The sequence below is a fragment of the Dendropsophus ebraccatus genome, chromosome 4 (genome assembly GCF_027789765.1).
Source record: "Dendropsophus ebraccatus isolate aDenEbr1 chromosome 4, aDenEbr1.pat, whole genome shotgun sequence".
NCBI classification, from domain to species: domain Eukaryota; kingdom Metazoa; phylum Chordata; class Amphibia; order Anura; family Hylidae; genus Dendropsophus; species Dendropsophus ebraccatus.
Window position 1 is genome coordinate 103,023,978 of NC_091457.1, and position 17,062 is coordinate 103,041,039.

Genomic DNA, 17,062 nt, shown 5'->3' on the forward strand with positions numbered 1-17,062 from the left:
GATAATCGTCTCGTGTAATATGGCCCTTACTCTGGTGCAATAAAACTTATGGGTCCGTATCGGGTCACTACAGGTAGACATGTGCCATACAACATAGTGGTAACATCTTTACTGCATTGTCAGATAAGGCTCAGTGCAGATTTCATTCATTCGGTTTCCGACTTATATTATGTAAATTTACCTTAATGTGTAAAATGTATTTTAAGTACCCGAAATCCAAACATATTTATGTTCTACATTGATGAGATCCTGCATGGCATAATGAGATGGTCCAGCTGGTCACACAGCGAGGGCCTGTGCCAGTCTTGTCTGAGTGTCAGAAATTCAATTAGTGAACAATTAGTGGGACAATCCTTGTTTACTTCATAGGGAAGGGGGAATTTAGGGTGCAGTGCTGGATGCCCTGCGGCTACAGAATTCGTGCTGAGGGCTGGAGGAAAGAATAACAATGGCAAATAAGAGGCAGGAGCTCTATGGTCTAAGAACAGTCTGGTCCTATAATACATCTGTATTGTACAATCTCAATTTCAGGACATGTAATATCTGGTACGTCATACAGAGTACATCCATTGAGCATGTCTCCAGACCATTGAGACACTGTGACTGGAGAAAGAAGTTACTTACAAGAGTAAATAACCAAAAGAAAAAATAATAACAATAATACTACCCCGCAGTATAGTGTCCCGATGTAGCAGGAAATTGAATACCCCACGCATATCGCTGCTGCACATTGGCTTCGTCAGGTACTCCTGACGAAGCCGCCGTGCAGCGGGGATACACGTGGGGTATCTGATTTCCTGCTACATCGGAACACTATTCTGCGGGGTAGTATTATTGTTATTATTTTTTCATGCACCTTGTAATTCACAATGTATTGTACTTCCTGTTTTGTAACCCTTATATCTAGTCCCACTTAAGCTCATTCAGCTTGTGTTTGTAGTAGCGAGCAACCTCCTGTATTTAAGGAGGCTGCTGTTTTGCGATTTTAGATGTTTTTAAGTTCTGTAGCCGGTGTTAAAGGGGAACTCCAGATAAGAAAAACTCGTTTTCTATCTAAAGTACATTAAAAGTTATATAGATGTGTCTATACAATGTATTACCGTATCTGTGCGGTTCTGCCACACTGGTAGCTGATAGAAATCCAAGAAGCGAAAGAAAATGGCCCCAGTGCCAATTCACATTGTCTCCTGCTCCTGCTGCTATCCCCCCTAGGAGATAAATATTCCATGCCTCTGTCTCACATTGTGTGTGTTTGCTGAGGACAGGCTGATGATGCAGAAAGGAGGCAGGGTGTGATGTCACAGGAGGCTTGGCTGGATCCTCCAATCCCCTGAGTGATTCACCATCTCTGAATGGCCAGAAGCAGGTGTAGCACTAATTTTACTGATTGTGATGGGGGGGACTGTGATGATCAGCTGAGGGAAAGCATTGCATTCTGGGAACTTCTCAACCAGGAAGGACAGAAACACAATACAGAACACCCCCCTCCCCAAAACAAATGGATTTTTGGTAGTTTCAAAACTGGGATAGACAGGTAAGTAATGCTATATGCTTTTGCAAAAGTTTCATTTTTTTAACCTCTACCTGGAGTTCCCCTTTAATAAAGCTATTTTATAAATTACTAAAGGTGCGCGCCTCACTTACATACCTTAAAGGGGTTGTCCAGCGAAAAAAAATTATTCACAGAATAACACACATTACAAAGTTATACAACTTTGTAATGTATGTTATGTCTGTGAATGGCCCCCTTCCCCGTGTCCCACCACCCCCACCCGTGTACCCGGAAGTGTGGTGCGCTATACATTACCTGTCGCGTGCCGACCACGGTCTCCGATCGTCAGCAGTGACGTCTTCTTCGGGAGCTTGGCGGATCTTCCCGAGTGCCGGCCGCCCTCTGCAGCGTCATCCGAAGCTCAGCCGCGATTGGCTGAGCATAACTGTGCTCAGCCAATCGCGGCTGAGCAGCTGATGACGTGGCCGCGTCATCAGCCGCTCAGCCGCGATTGGCTGAGCACAGTTATGCTCAGCCAATCGCGGCTGAGCTTCGGATGACGCTGCAGAGGGCGGCCGGCACTCGGGAAGATCCGCCAAGCTCCCGAAGAAGACGTCACTGCTGACGATCGGAGACCGTGGACGACACGACATGCGGTGAGTATAATGCACCACACTTCCGGGTCTAGCGTGGGTGGGGGGAAACACGGGGAAGGGGGCCATTCACAGACATAACATACATTACAAAGTTGTATAACTTTGTAATGTGTGTTATTCTGTGAATAATTTTTTTTCGCCGGACAACCCCTTTAAGGTTCTCTTTTTCTTTGGGTTATTTACAGTTTTTTCATAGGGCAGTGGCCGGCACCCTCATCCTGCACATCTTATTATTTGCTCTCTATATTTTTGTGGTGCCCACCTTCACCATGATTATAGTTACTTACAAGAGTGGCATACAGGATTATTGCATTGCGCATGCTCTATGGCTTAAACCTGTGAACTGATTTTATGTGTTTCTGTTGATTCTGGTAGTTATGGTTTTACTGTGATGCATCTTATGATTTATGCATTGGTTATGCTTTTTATTTATATGTCATCATTCATATCTCAATGTTGGGGCTGCCTTGTTATTTTGCAATTACATGCCTCCATTGCTCCAGCATGTCACCTTCAGGTGGGTGTTTTTCTTGCATGTAAATTGTTATTTCAGCTTCCCTCCTATTTATTAGCCATTGTGATTCCTATCATATTTGTAAATCACTTTATGAAATAAAAAAAAACCTCAGCAGTCTTGGCACTGGGCATCTCACTTCCCTGTAATTTGCAGTCCACAGCCATTTGTCAGGGGAAATCTGTCTCTAGTAACAGACAGAGCAGGAGAAATGACAGGTAGTGGGGGCAGGGTTTACCATGTGCTCTATGCACCAGATTGGGAGAGAGCTAGGACAGTTTACCCGCAAACTAGACCAGGTTGCTGCTAAAGATGATCCGCACTGTTCCACAAAAGAAAATCAAAGCTTCCCTCTACTCTCTGACCACTTATAAAGTTACTGCTGTATCGCCATAGTGCCCCCCTTTAGGTTCTGAGCTCTGTACTGTAATGCTACTGTTTCTCCCCCTTCTGCTCACACAGCACCATACAAGTGCATCAGAAACTACTTCTTCCCCTCCCTGCCATCTATTACCCTACATCATAGATCATCAGCCCAGCACAGTGTCAGCCTGCTCAGTCCATTGCCCTTTCTTCGGCACTATGTCATGGCATAGCAGAGCCGATTATGTTGTGGTGTGCTGTGATTGGCTAGAGAAGTCATAGAGTAAGTACCTGTGTGTGCACTAGCAGCAAACTGCACAGCTGGTCCCACTCTCTGAAATGGAGAGAATGAGAACTAGCTGTGCACTATGGAGAGGACTACGACTGTCCATATAGTGTGTTTCATCCAGCCATGTCTATGTACCCTGTGTGCAGCTTCTCCCTCCACCTACAGGACTACATCCAGTCTATATGTGGCCGCTGCAGGGAGGTGCGGGTTGGGGTGATGCGAGGTGTACGGACACAGTAACTCAGTGTCTCCTTCTCCTCCTTCACATCACCCCCTTCTCCCCCCGACAGTGGGCGGAGCCGGCAATCATTAACGGTGCGGCCCCCCGGAGCCCGGGCACTGCGCGCTGGAGCTTTAAATACTCTGCCAGTAACTGTGCCAACCCCAGTCTCCTCCACTACCAGTCAGCTCCAGCCTCTACTTCCAGCCTGCAGAGTCCGAGCCTTCACTGCCCCCCTGATGGTGCCCACATGCTCCACTGCCACTCCGTCGGTGCCCCAGCCGCTTCTGCTAGTCTGACCGAATCCTAGCCTCTCCTGCCGGGGACCGGGTCCGCACTGCCGGCCTCCCCTGCCGATCTCCGTGCCCCCCGCCTCCCCTGCCGGTCTCCGTGCCCTCAGCCTCCCCTGCCGGTCTCTGTGCCCCCAGCCTCCCCTGCCGGTCTCTGTGCCCCCAGCCTCCCCTGCCGGTCTCTGTGCCCCCAGCCTCCCCTGCCGGTCTCTGTGCCCCCAGCCTCCCCTGCCGGTCTCTGTGCCCCCTGCCGGTCTCCGTGCCCCCGCCTCCCCTGCCGGTCTCTGTGCCCCCTGCCAGTCTCCGTGCCCCCCGCCTCCCCTGCCGGTCTCCGTGCCCCCCGCCTCCCCTGTCAGCTTCTGTTTGCTCACTAGCACCGGACTGCCATTCTCTCCGGGACTCTGCAGAAGAGACCTACACGGACATGTGAGTAGAGACCCCGGTGTATGGGGGAGCACATAGTGGTGATGGGGTAGGCACATGGCCATGGAGAGTTGTACAGCTGACCTGAGAGCACATGGTCAGCGCAGCTTGCATATACAGGGAGCTGTTGGTCAGGCTGTGGCTAGACTTGTAGCTGTATATGGTGTATATGTATGTATCAGTGCTGACCAGGATGGGATGTATCAGCAGACATAAGGGGGGGTTCCCCCGGGGTCTTACCCCCAGGTGAGTGTCTGTAGTATTAGGTCCTGGCTGTGACCTGTTGGAGTTGCTGCTCTGTTAGAGTGGGTTCAGACTACGGAATTCTCGCGGATAACTTCCGTCGCTAGAACGCACTCACGGCCGCGCGCCTTTCTGTCGGCTCCATAGACACCATTCTATGGGCCGGCTGATTCCACATTCCACCGAAAAAATTGCGGAATCAACTGGCCCATAGAATGGTGTCTATGGAGCCGGCGGCCGTGCGCGCGTACAGGCGACTGAATTCCATGGAATTTATCCACGAGAATTCCGTAGTCTGAACCCATACCTGGAGCAATACCTACTTGTCCTGCTGCTGATCATGATTAGCCCTAGACTGTAGACTGTAAGCTCTTGGGACCAGGGCCTGGCTGGCAATCCACTAGGGTAGTAAGGAGGTTTCTGACCAATCAGACCAATATCAGTGTCTGTAGACTGGCCATACTCATACCGAGACTTTAATCAGCCAGAACTCATGGTCTGTGGGATGTGGCGAGTGATAGGGTTAGAGCATTAATCTCACTTAAAAAAAAAAAAAACTTTTAACATGTCAAAAGTTTTGATCAGTGACTAGACCCCCACTGATCGCTCCATAAAGGTATGTTCACACTGAGCAAATGGGGCGGAATTCATGTCATGTCAATTCTTTGAGTGGAGAGCGGAAGCGTGCAAGCCCTCCCATAGAGATGTGGTCTGGCACTGAAGCAGGTGAAATTCGCCCCATTTGCTCAGTATGAACATACCCTAACAGTTGCCCTTCACTTCCCAGTTTGCCCAACTTGCTGCAGCAAGAGACTTATGGTGTGTTTACATAGAGAGATTTATCTAATAGATTTTTGAAGCCAAAGCCAGGAACAGACTATAAACAGGGAACATGGCATAAAGGAAAGACTGAGATTTCTCCTCTTTTCAAATCCATTCCTGGCTTTGGCTTCAATAATCTGTCTGAGTAAACACACCATTAGGGCCCTATAACATGGGGCAGTTATCAGCCTTTGGGTTTTAAAAAAAATTCCCAGACACACCTGTGTAATAGGGTATGTGCGGCTGACAGCTGACTGCTAGAAAGGGCCACACTAATGATGCAGCGATTGTTTGTGTAACCTGGCCGCATAGATGATCCAGGTGTGTGAAGGCTCTGTAAACAAGCGCCGATCACATCGTCTGTTTGTAGACCTGCTGGGGCTGTCCCTTAGGGTGTGTTCACACTACAGAATCGGTAAAGAATTTCCAGCAGAGTTTACGCAGTGGACTCTGCTTGAATTTCAGTCTGTCCCATTTAATGGGATGTCTCAAGCTCAATCCGCCATCTGCCCGAAGAATTGACATGTGAACATACCCTTAAAATGGAACCCATCTCCTACAATCAGTCAGATCCAGCAACAAGCTGAGGAGTAAGGCTGGAATCACACACAGCAGTTTTTGGAATACTGCCACTACAAAACACTGCAGTTGTGCACTTCCCTTGCCTTGTAACGACTGGTGGGGATCTCAGCACCGACACCCATCAAACTTTTGACATATCTGTGTGACATGACAAATGTTTTTCAAATGACTGTAATGCTTTAACATTTCTGTCACTAATGTACAATCCATATAGAACCATGGCCAGTAGATGAGGTTGCCCCCATGTTGTGTAGTTGAGTTGACCCCTCACCCCAGTATGTACAAGGTACATGTGTGGCCCCTCTATGTCTTCCCTAAGGAGATTATAAAATATTAGACAAGGAGATGTGTAATTAATGGAATATGAGAGATTAGCACCCAATAATCTGCACAAGAGATTAGTGGAAATGAGGCAGAAAAGTCTTTGATGTTTTAATTTCATCCACAGATTGAGTCCCGTGATTTTTTTTCTTCATACACGGAGGGGGGGGGGGGGTTAGGGGATAGCGACTAATGGGGGTGGGGTGGTTCATCAACCATGGTTACCTGGGAGACATAATCTTTTACTTTATCCCTTGTAGTCAAAGTTTTAAAGATTCTCTTAAAGTAACACAGGTACAGGTAAAGGTTAGCGTGGGTTAATAGAAGTTTTGCTCTCTGTTATCAACCATTCTGTGGGAATGGTTAATCTTGTGTTGGCAGGTGGCAGTGTATTTCATATATGTTAATGTAATGCTCACAGCAGGGTCTAGAGATTAGGAGCTACTGCTGCATTGTGTTAGAACAGCTGGCTTACAGGGTATAGACCTGGTAAAAAAAAAAGAAAACCTTTTCAGGTGACTTTTGCTGCCCTTTTACACAGAGAGATTTATCTGACATATTTGAAGCCAAAGCCACAAGTGTATTTGAAAAGAGGAGAAATCTCAGTCTTTTCTTTATGACCTGTTCTGTGTTTATAGTCTGTGCCTGGCTTTGGCTTCAAGAATCTGTCAGATAATCTGTCAGATAGATGGAGAGAAGCTGAGCTCTGTGATGTATTAGTAAATATCAAAAGTCCAGTTTATGCTGCCCACAGCGGTTTATTGACAGCTCTCTCTGTGTAATGGTGCGTTTACACAGAGAGATTTATCTAACAGATTTTTGAAGCCAAACCCAGGAATGGATTTGAAAAGAGGAGAAATCTCAATCTTCTCTTTATGACCTGTTCCCTGTTTATAGTCTGTTCCTGGCTTTGGCTTCAAGGATCTGTCAGATAAATCTCTCTGTGTAAACGCACCATCAGTGTGTGTACACTGAAGGCTGTCAGTCAGCTGCCACAGACTGGATAACCAGGACTCTGTCTTTCCTAACAGTCTTGCATTTTACCTGTAAATCCTGCTTTATATCACATAAACCTATATACACATAGCTCAGCCCTATCATATCCTGCTCTCAGACAGGACAGTAAAAGGGTCCATTTACACAGAAAGATTATCTGACAGATTATCTGCCAAACATGTGAAGCCAAAGCCAGGAATGTAGTCTGTTCCTGGCTTTGGCTACAAATCTTTGGCAGATAGTCTTTCTGTGTAAATTGACCCAAAGTCTTCTAAATTATTGTTGTTGGGTCCTTCAAGACCTGGAGTAAATGTATTTATGCACATTGGGGAGATTTATCAAACATGGTGTAAAGGGAAACTGGCCAAGTTGCCCCTAGCAACCAATCAGATTCCACCTTTCATTTTCCAAAGAGTCTGTGAGGAATGAAAGGTGGAATCTGATTGGTTGCTAGGGGCAACTGAGCCAGTTTCACTTTACACCATGTTTGATAAATCTCCCCCAATGTGTACGAGGACTATGAGTAGAGATGAGCGAACCTCAAGCATGCTCGAGTCCATCCGAACCCGATCGTTCGGCATTTGATTAGCTGGGGCTGCTGAACTTGGATAAAGCTCTAAGGTTGTCTGGAAAACATGGATACAGCCAATCACTATATCCATGATTTCCACATAGCCTTAGGGCTTTATCCAACTTCAGCAGCCACCGCTAATCAGATGCCGAACGCTTGGGTGCATGCTGGAGGTTTGCTCATCTCTAACTATGAGTTTTCTAGCATATTGGTTCCTGTGGCCTCAGATGTAATGCTAGGTGCAGTATTCAGCCAAACAGCAGGAGGGTTAAGAGTTCAGCTGTCCATCCGTAATACAATACTATGAGGATTGTATCTGTCCAGGGCAGAGAAGTATGTGAAATGTACTAAGGAGTTCATTTTATTAGTTTATTACAGAGGAGCAGTAAGGTGGTGACTAGAGATGAACGAACCTTGAGCATGCTCGAGTCCATCCGAACCCGATCGTGACGGACAGCCTCCCTCTGTGTACTGTAAATTCTAATAATATTACATGGGGGTGGACCCTGCTCTGTATAGTGTGCAGCAGCACTTGATCAGAGTAGGGGTCTGAGAACTGTGGGGCTTAAACAGCTCTGCAGTTCCCAACATGTACTGTATGTTGGTGGCAGCAGAGGGGCCTCTGTCACTCACTTACAGCTGTCACTCAACTGAAGCTAAGCGGTGAAGAAAAAATAATGAAAAGAAATGAATTGCGGCCATAGGAAACCCTGTCAGTTCACACTATGAAGCGAGCGGCTCCGGCTGATAATCATTAGAAGAGGTGGGCTGGCCGGGGACAGATCAATGCTTTGGGGTCTGGGGGTAGGGCAATACTTCAAATGACCTTACCGGACAAAGGGCTACATTAAAACTGCACAAAAATGAAGTTGAGGATAAAGGTAAGAGACTTAAAGCGGTTATCCAGTGCGCAATAGGGAGCTATCAACAGGTAAGATTTGCCTAACCTGCTGATAGTTCCCCTTTAAAGGCTATGGACACCTTTGCCCTGATATTTTTTTTTAATTTATTGATGATTTGTGTCCTAATTGCAGAATAAATAAACTTTTAGCTTCTACTGTGGGAAACATAAGATAGATCAGATGGACTTTCTAATCTCTAGAGATAGCAGCAAAGAGAGGAAAGGGGTTAAGGCCCTTTTACAAGGGCCGAGATGCGATATCAGAGAGATCTGTGTTTGCTTGTAATGCCTGCATGATTACTTGTAGGAATAGTCATTAATAATAATCACCCAGTGTAAAATGGCCTTTACACAACAGCTAAGATTGTGGACAGGGTGAGAGAAACCTTGGAGGACAGCCCATATAATCTCTGACAGCAAAGTATAAGTCAGTATAGAGAGAATAGACAGAATTTTTTTTTAATAAAAAACGTGCCCTACAAGTTTAAGTATATTCGTTGGGATGGGAATAACGCTTGAAGGGTGCCTTCACACACAACGGATCCGCAGTGGATTTCACCCTGCGAATTTGCAGCGAAATCCGCTGTGGATCCAGTGCTCCTTCATCCCAATGAAAACACATACTTGCAGCTGGATTGGCATCCCGCTGCATGTATGTAAGTTAACCCCCCCGCCGGCTGTAGCATACATAACCTTCCATCACACCCACCGAATTCGCAGCGTGAAATCCGCTGCGGATCCAGTGTGTGTGATGGCACCCGAAGGGAGATAGGTAGCTGACAGTGGCATTGACACTCATCTGAGCATACAGATATGTGAAGATATCAGACAAGGGCCAAACAAGCAATTGGTTATCAGCTATTAAAAGTGTATAGCAGCTGCTACGGGGCCCGCCGCATCTGGGGCCCCTGAACCGTCGTTATTTGCAGCACCAGTGCAAGTGGCCCGTAATGGCCAAGCGGGCCTTCAGGGTGCTGCATATATCCCTTTAACTGCAAGCACTCTAGACAAGTATTTACAGTTAAATGTTAAAGGTAATGACTACAAATGACGGGTATGTGGTTAGTCGGGGGGGGGGGGGGGGGTTGAATGAAAAGTTTGCTATGGTGCCCAGCCATTTCTAGTTACGCTCCTGGTACAGATACATTTGGTAAATAGATATCTGTTGCTCTTGGTATGTTAATGGACTTTATTGTACTATGACAATAATGGACTTTATTGTACTATGACCAAGTTCATACACAACAAATATGTATATATATATCCCCAGATTGGGGGCTGTGAAGTCAGTCCTGGGGTGTTTCTTTGAAGCCGTTTTTTGGAGGGGCGGGGGTACCACGGACAGGGAAGCTGTGTCTCTTTGAAGCCAGTATTGGAGGTGGTCCTTAAACAGGTGGCACCCTGGTGGTACTGGGGGTGGTCCACAGACAGGGGATATACCCCTGCATTTGATGAGCTATAAGATGCTGCTTGAAAACATTCTCACATTCCAGAGGTTTTAGATCTCACAAGCCAAGACAGGAATGTAGGCCAGGATGAGCTGCAAAATAGTGTGAGAACCAGGGATTCAATTATTTCAGTTACTGCAGATGATAGGTTCTATATCAACCCCTTAACCACAGACTCCTCTGTAAGCTGAACTGCTAGGACTCCTACACTGGACTGGCAATGATACATTGTAACAAACTACCAGTGCGGAGGAGGGATTTGTGCTGCTGATGTGTGTGGCCCAGTGAATTGTCTGATCTGATATATTGTAACAAAGCTTTAGTTGTGAGATTAGGTCTGAAAACAAGCATCCATTCACCGTCAGCAAGCAGAGATCTTTTAAATGGTGAGGAAACCAAAGTCAAAGAATAAACAATGCCGGCATTCAATGTCCTCCCCCAGGAACATACATCCATACTGACCATGCAGGTTATTGGAGGCTTATTACTTAGATGTCTATTGTCAGCTAAATCCTGTATGGAATGTGTATGGCCGGGGTGTCGTGGCTGTCTCATTAGTCTCTACAGGTCGGCCTTATACCAAGGATGAGACATGGACATCTCTTTAACCTTCAAAAAGGCTCCCTAATGGCAGCAGCACAGGGAATGTAAGGGGTAGTGGAATATTTTTCCTTGCAGACACTAAAAGTATTGATACAACAACAACACAATGCCTCTTCCAGTAATATCTGTGTTTAAGCCATGCATTAGTATGTAAGGCTAAGGATCAGGACCCAGAACCCCCCCCCCCCCCCCTCCCCCAAATGCCCCACATGATGCATAACCCCTATAATATTCCAAATGACATCACAAGGGGTCGTAGGCCGTTAACCCCTTAGACACGTTGCTGTTCCTTATTATGCGCCTTGAATTGTTTATTATTCTGATTGTTTTGGCTGATACACACGAGTCCACAATTGCATCATGCACAGCAGCGGCTGCGTTACATTTACAACAGGTTACACATTAATCCTCCCATTCACAGAAATAATACCCAACGTCAGAGGCAGCAAATTGTTTGTTTGATCCTTATGACTCAGTTGGTAATATGAGTACTGACCATTACCTGTAACGTCTCACACTATCACCTATGGAACCTAAATCTAAACCGCCTTCCTCCCATCTATAGTGTCATTAGCCCCTTCATTCATAGCGCCATCAGCTACAGACTAAATTATACTATGACATCATTTATAGCACTGTAGTGTGAGTGCTCACATTGTCCAGCTATGTGATATTAGAAAATAATTACTAAAAGTGCAGGCTTTGGAGGGAGCATAATGAGCTGTGGGCCAAAGAACTAACAATATGACTACGGAACGGTGCGTAAAGGTGATGATAAGTGTTAGAATCTGCATACGCCAGTAGAAAAAACTTTGTTCTAGAATTTTACAGGCGTTTTCATGTAAGATAAATGTGCTTTACATGTAGAAGGAGCAGTAATGGCAGAAGTGCGGAGACATGTCACCTCGCTGTAAAGTGACATTTGCAGCATGCTCATAAATCCCAATGAGGCTGGAACTGACAATAGAATGTTTTACACAAGGCCCTAAGGTTTTTATGATGATCTGTGTTTACAGATCTCTGCAGTTTTCTACACTGGTCAGGTAGAAGGTGTAACTTTATTTTGTTCGTAGTTGCACCTGCCGACGTATACATTGCTCCCAGATCCCTGACATCAAGAGAATGACCAATAATGCAGTGGTGCCAGGGCCAATGTCACAGCAACAGTAACAGGGTGGAAATGCAGCCATGTATGACCAAGTGTCTGGAGGAACCTGATTAGAGTTTACATACAGAATTGGGGGGCCGGGGGTTCAGCTGTCATATTGTCTTATAGTCATATAGTCTTATTCTGAAGATTGTGTTGGATGTGGCTGGATATTATATGGGGGCCACCTTGGCCTTCTTGTGAGGTGAAGGATCTTTGTAGATGTTCTGCTGAATGTTGAAGATTCTTCAGTTTCGTTCCTTGTTATTCTTGCTGATAATTATTGCCTCCCCTGCAGGGCAGATTGTTGCTGTTACCCCCCGTGTACACTGCAGCGTTTACAGGTTACGGACCTTGCTGTCTCTTTACCTCAGTGAGGACTGCATCCTGCCACTTGTCCGGGTCATGATATGCGGGGGTCTTCCTGTGTAAACCCCAATGAGGGATACAATTTATACATGTATATATGAAGGATGACTGCCCTGGTCCTCCCAGCCTGACCTGTGATATATCCCCTCACCCCACAGAGCCTCCTCACACTCCACATTCCACAAGTGCTTCAATATTAATGCAAATATTGTGCTAAAGTTCAGTGTAGCCGCCATGAGCTTTGTGAGGGTGATCACCATCTGTCTTTGGTTTGTTGGTTATTTTGCACCTGTTATATAGAGGGGCCCTACTGGAAAAAACCAGCATGTCTACTGATTCAAGCCACCATTCCCTTATCCTGTGGTGGCCATAAACATTTGCTAGAGACCGGCTGATAGTTGAACAACCATTAAATGTACGATCATTTAGTGAACAATATCATTGCGGCTACACACGAGTTCATATTCAGACTGGTGAAACATGATCAGTGACAGTGGGAGAACAGCAATCAATCTGGTGATGTCCTTTCACCATAAGGTTGAAGTTTCATTATACTGATACAGAGCTCCAATTTCCTTAGCAGACATAAAGGTAAATGATAAAATTTCCCTCCAGCCACCACAAGATGGAGCTCACAGAAGACAGATTTATTATACTGTACTGTATAATCATTATGCACCTTCTAATGGTGGCTGCAGACTGTTTTATTGAACAGTGGTACAACCTTTTTCTAGAAGACAAGTTGTTGTTTGTTTTTTTTTGCAAAAGAAGTAATGTAAATGTGTTAAACTGATTCCAGCATCCACCAATCGCTACTACTGGTCCTGTATACTGAAGAATGTAATCACTGCAGTACAGTACTATATGTGTAAAACACAATAATGCCATAGGGACCCTCACAACCCACTCTTCATAGGGCAGGCAACTAACATCGCCTGCACTGTCACTATTTGTAACCTGCGGTGTGTTGTAACCTGCGGACTTCATACAAGACTGCGAGACTGCCTGCCGAACAAATGGTTGAGATCTGAGCAAGTGGTTCCAAAGCAAAATTTCCTTGAAGATACTGGTTGAGAACCAGATAGTTTGAGCTCAAAGCAGTTTGAAAATTGTGAATTTAAATTTATAGTATGGACACTTTAAATGTATCTTAAAGAGGTATCTTAATGTAAGAGGTACTCCAGAAATAATTTGTCAATTATTAATAAATAAAGTCACATATAAGCAAGCCACTAGTGTATGGTCCGCTCCCCGCTCTGTGTCAGTGAAAACAGTATTCTTCATAGACTTACATTATGAGTCTGGCTGATCATGTGAAAGTCAGAGAAGAGCGGTCTTCTCCCATCTATTTCTTCCAATTAGTCAGGAACTCTCTGTCCGACATGTCAAAAGTTTTTTGAAATGACAGTGAAACTTAATTGTAAATTGCAAACATGCTTTACATCCCATATCCATGCCCTGGGATTTAGATTATGATAACTATAACCACAGTGACAAACCTAGTCTAGTAATGAATATGTTCAGTCTTTCCCCTTTTTTTCAGGAAATAGACCAAACTTGGTCACGAGTAGACTATGTTTGGTCAAGGGACGGTATACATTGGCATAAAATGTACCAGAAAAAAAATATTGTGAATGAGGCCTAATCTGTATTTATGTATGTGGGGTTATTACTTTTTATCATATGGAGGAGAGGTGGAGCACTGCTGACTCTGGATTGGTAAGCACTCTATATAAGTGACTCACCAAGTAATAGGACATGAGGCGTCTTATCAGCCTGTTAAAGTAGTTTTCCATTGTGATCATATAAGGGTTTGTTACCTTAATTAGATCCGCAGCAGAATTCTCATAAAGGTTAACCCTATGTGCCCCACCTGGGACATCTCACTGTTCTTCAGTATGCTTGGTCATAGTTAAAAGGTGTAGTCATTAGTGGCATTATAGTGTACAGTAGGGCTGCTGGTATATTTGGCTAGCTTGCATCTGATACTTCACACACATCTTTTCTTGTCAAGCATAAATACTAGTCCTGGTGAGGCAGCTGTTACATGTCGAGAAGAAACCCTGTATGTCTCCATTCATTTTTATGAGTCACACTTGCTCAGCTGTTTTCATAACTTCCATAGAAGTAAAGGCACACACACACAAATATGGCCCCTGTACTAATGATAGGTATGGGTCCTAGAGTGTAATACAAGTTCTAATTCAGAATAAGTACAGGACAAATAATGTTATTTATGTACACAATAGGGGAAATAATCAAATAAAATGCGCAAACTTTGATGTTAAAAGTGACCCACACTCTGCCCAACTTTTTAAAAGAAACATGGCCTTCATTCTTGTGAATTCCTTCTCTTCTCCATCACTCTATAGGTGGCTATAGGGTCTGAAAGCAGCATCAGATATTTAAACAAACACTTGTTATGTTCCAAAATGTGTTGCATGTCCGGATAACATTAAAATCCCATTAAAATATAAACATTTTTGGCTATCCCCCTCAGTGACTTCACCAGCAGAATATTGACTGCAGATCTGGAGTATAATTCATGAAATTCAGGATCAGTACAGGATAAGTAATATATTTGTGTACACAGACTTTGATGTTTATGGAGATTCATTCTCTATGTCACCTGTGATATTGAGTTCAGGGGTGGCAGACATTGTAAGGATAGCGATGGTGATGCTGCAGGAGGCCGGTATGGTGGACGAGTCTAAGTTGTAGGCAGGTGAGGATTATTATTTAGCGTAGGGTAGATGTGGTGAAGGTCACTCTTTCTCTGCAAACATGACAACTGGCACATGAATGTCTGCCTGTGGCGCTCGTGATTTGGATGCAGGTCAGTTGAGGGAGGCCATGTCCACTATTTGAGTTTTCTGAGGTGAGAGAGGAGGGGAGATGATATAAATAGAATTTGTATAGCCAAAAGTCAGAGGTCATTTTCCTGGAACTCACTTGCCATTAGTCGGCAGAACGAGAAAAAAAAGTCTGGGAAGAATGCAGCAATGGTGGAGTCTACACTGTCCGTGTCTCAATGTTCGGTAGTGGGATGCTGCTTTAATACCTTAGGGCAGTGGTCTCCAGCATGTGGCTGTCATATTTTCCAGAAAACTGTGCTTTGGAGTCCCAGAGAAAAACTATATACGCTAACCCCCATATCATTTTACAGTTTCCATATAGAAGTTATATACATTCTGTTATATTCTCCAGAGCTACACTCTCAATTCTGCCGGCTTCAAAGCTAAAATCTCCCAGCATTCCTTGCTTGTGCAATACTTCATATACTGACTTCCTACCCAATGATTTATTCGGAGAACAATGTGCTAAGTCGCAGCTGACAAGACGGTGTTCTGTCATTATGTTATGTCTATGATGTCCTCACTGATCTCTTATACCGCTTTTTGTCCCTCAGTGATAGGAAGTGATTATGTTGTGTTGCAGTTGCTCTGGTTGTTTGCTCTTCTGGGCAGGAGGGCTGCACACTTCCAGAATATGCTCACATTGTTTATATTCCCTATTTTGACAGTGGAAAAAAACACAAGGATCCTAATATCAGCATCTATGCGCTGCAGGCTGGGCTATGTACCCAAGCTCTGCGTCATTGGGTGGGGGGAGGTTTTCCCTGGCAGCCATTCCTTCCTATAAATACAGAATGGGGTCAGTGCTGGGCTTAAGGAGCTCATATACCAACCTACCACCCAGTTACAGACAAGACAGGGTTAAATTAGGTCACAGCGTTGTGGGGGTGGGAGGCTGAGGATGTGTCCTGAGGTATCATATGTCTCTGCATATAAGTTTAACATAGCTGAGCTCCATAGTGAATGCTGGATGGTATGGTAGAGATTCGCCGCTTGCTCTCTGCTGGTATGAATACTACAAGGACAATAGACAAAATCTGTAATGGCGGCCAGACGCATATATTATTCCTGTGCCTCAGTCCTTCATCATTTTTCAAAATCTATGCTTGCAGTCACTGACTAGAAACATTGTGGTTTTCACTCAGTAGTTCCAAACCTGTCCAGTCCAGGATTTGTGACAATTGTGGACAGAACTATAAATGTGTGAATGAGGCCTTAGCTGGACTCATACATTGTAACTAACTATAAGGACATGAAAGAGAATATGGCTGTGTTTACTAACAGAGGTTTGTCTGCATTGGATATACTGTAGCAAACCCTCAGCTGTGAGAGACGCATTTAGTCAACAAATGGCCTCCACCAGTAATACTTAATATACAGAGCCTCTATACACACCCTATACACACCGCTATGTTCACATATAGTATTTTGGACAGTATTTGTAGCCAAAATCAGGAGTGGAACTGACCAGAAATGAACTATAATAGAGTTACACAGTTTCTGTATTTTCAATTCACTCCTGGTTTTGTATGAAAAAATACTGAGCAAAATACTGAGTGTGAAAATATGGTAAGGCTGGTTCCACGCATACTGTACCCGCAGCGGATTTCACGCTGCAAGTTCGCAGCGAAATCTTCTGCGGGTACCTTCCCATTCTCTTCAATGGGATGACATACTGACAATCCAGCTGTGAGTATGTTAAAGTCAGCGCCTGTATCCCCCTGCGGCCCGGGTACATACTTTACCAGGTCCCCACTCCGACTTGCTTTGGGGGGATTGAAAATTAAGAAAGGCTATGTTCACACAATGTTGAAATTGAGTGGATGGCCGTCATATAACAGCCAATATATGATGGCAATTATTTGCATTAAATAGCAGCCATCGATTTAATTTCAACAGTGTGTGAACATAGCCTTTCTGTGTTTTCTATCCTGGTTTTGGTTGCAAAATACTGTGT

General features: G+C 44.7%; 2 protein-coding genes across 2 annotated transcripts in view; both read left to right on the forward strand.

The window, feature by feature from the left end:
• The first annotated feature begins 2,102 nt into the window (after window positions 1–2,102).
• Window positions 2,103–17,062, forward strand: part of GNAI2 (G protein subunit alpha i2) — a 150,184-nt gene continuing 135,224 nt past the window's right edge. The window contains exon 1 of the mRNA XM_069966535.1: window positions 2,103–2,148. The gene's annotated coding sequence lies outside the window, so the exon portion shown is untranslated. The remainder of the gene's footprint in view (window positions 2,149–17,062) is intronic.
• Window positions 3,689–17,062, forward strand: part of SLC38A3 (solute carrier family 38 member 3) — a 46,262-nt gene continuing 32,888 nt past the window's right edge. Inside the window, exon 1 of the mRNA XM_069966532.1 lies at window positions 3,689–4,250. The gene's annotated coding sequence lies outside the window, so the exon portion shown is untranslated. The remainder of the gene's footprint in view (window positions 4,251–17,062) is intronic.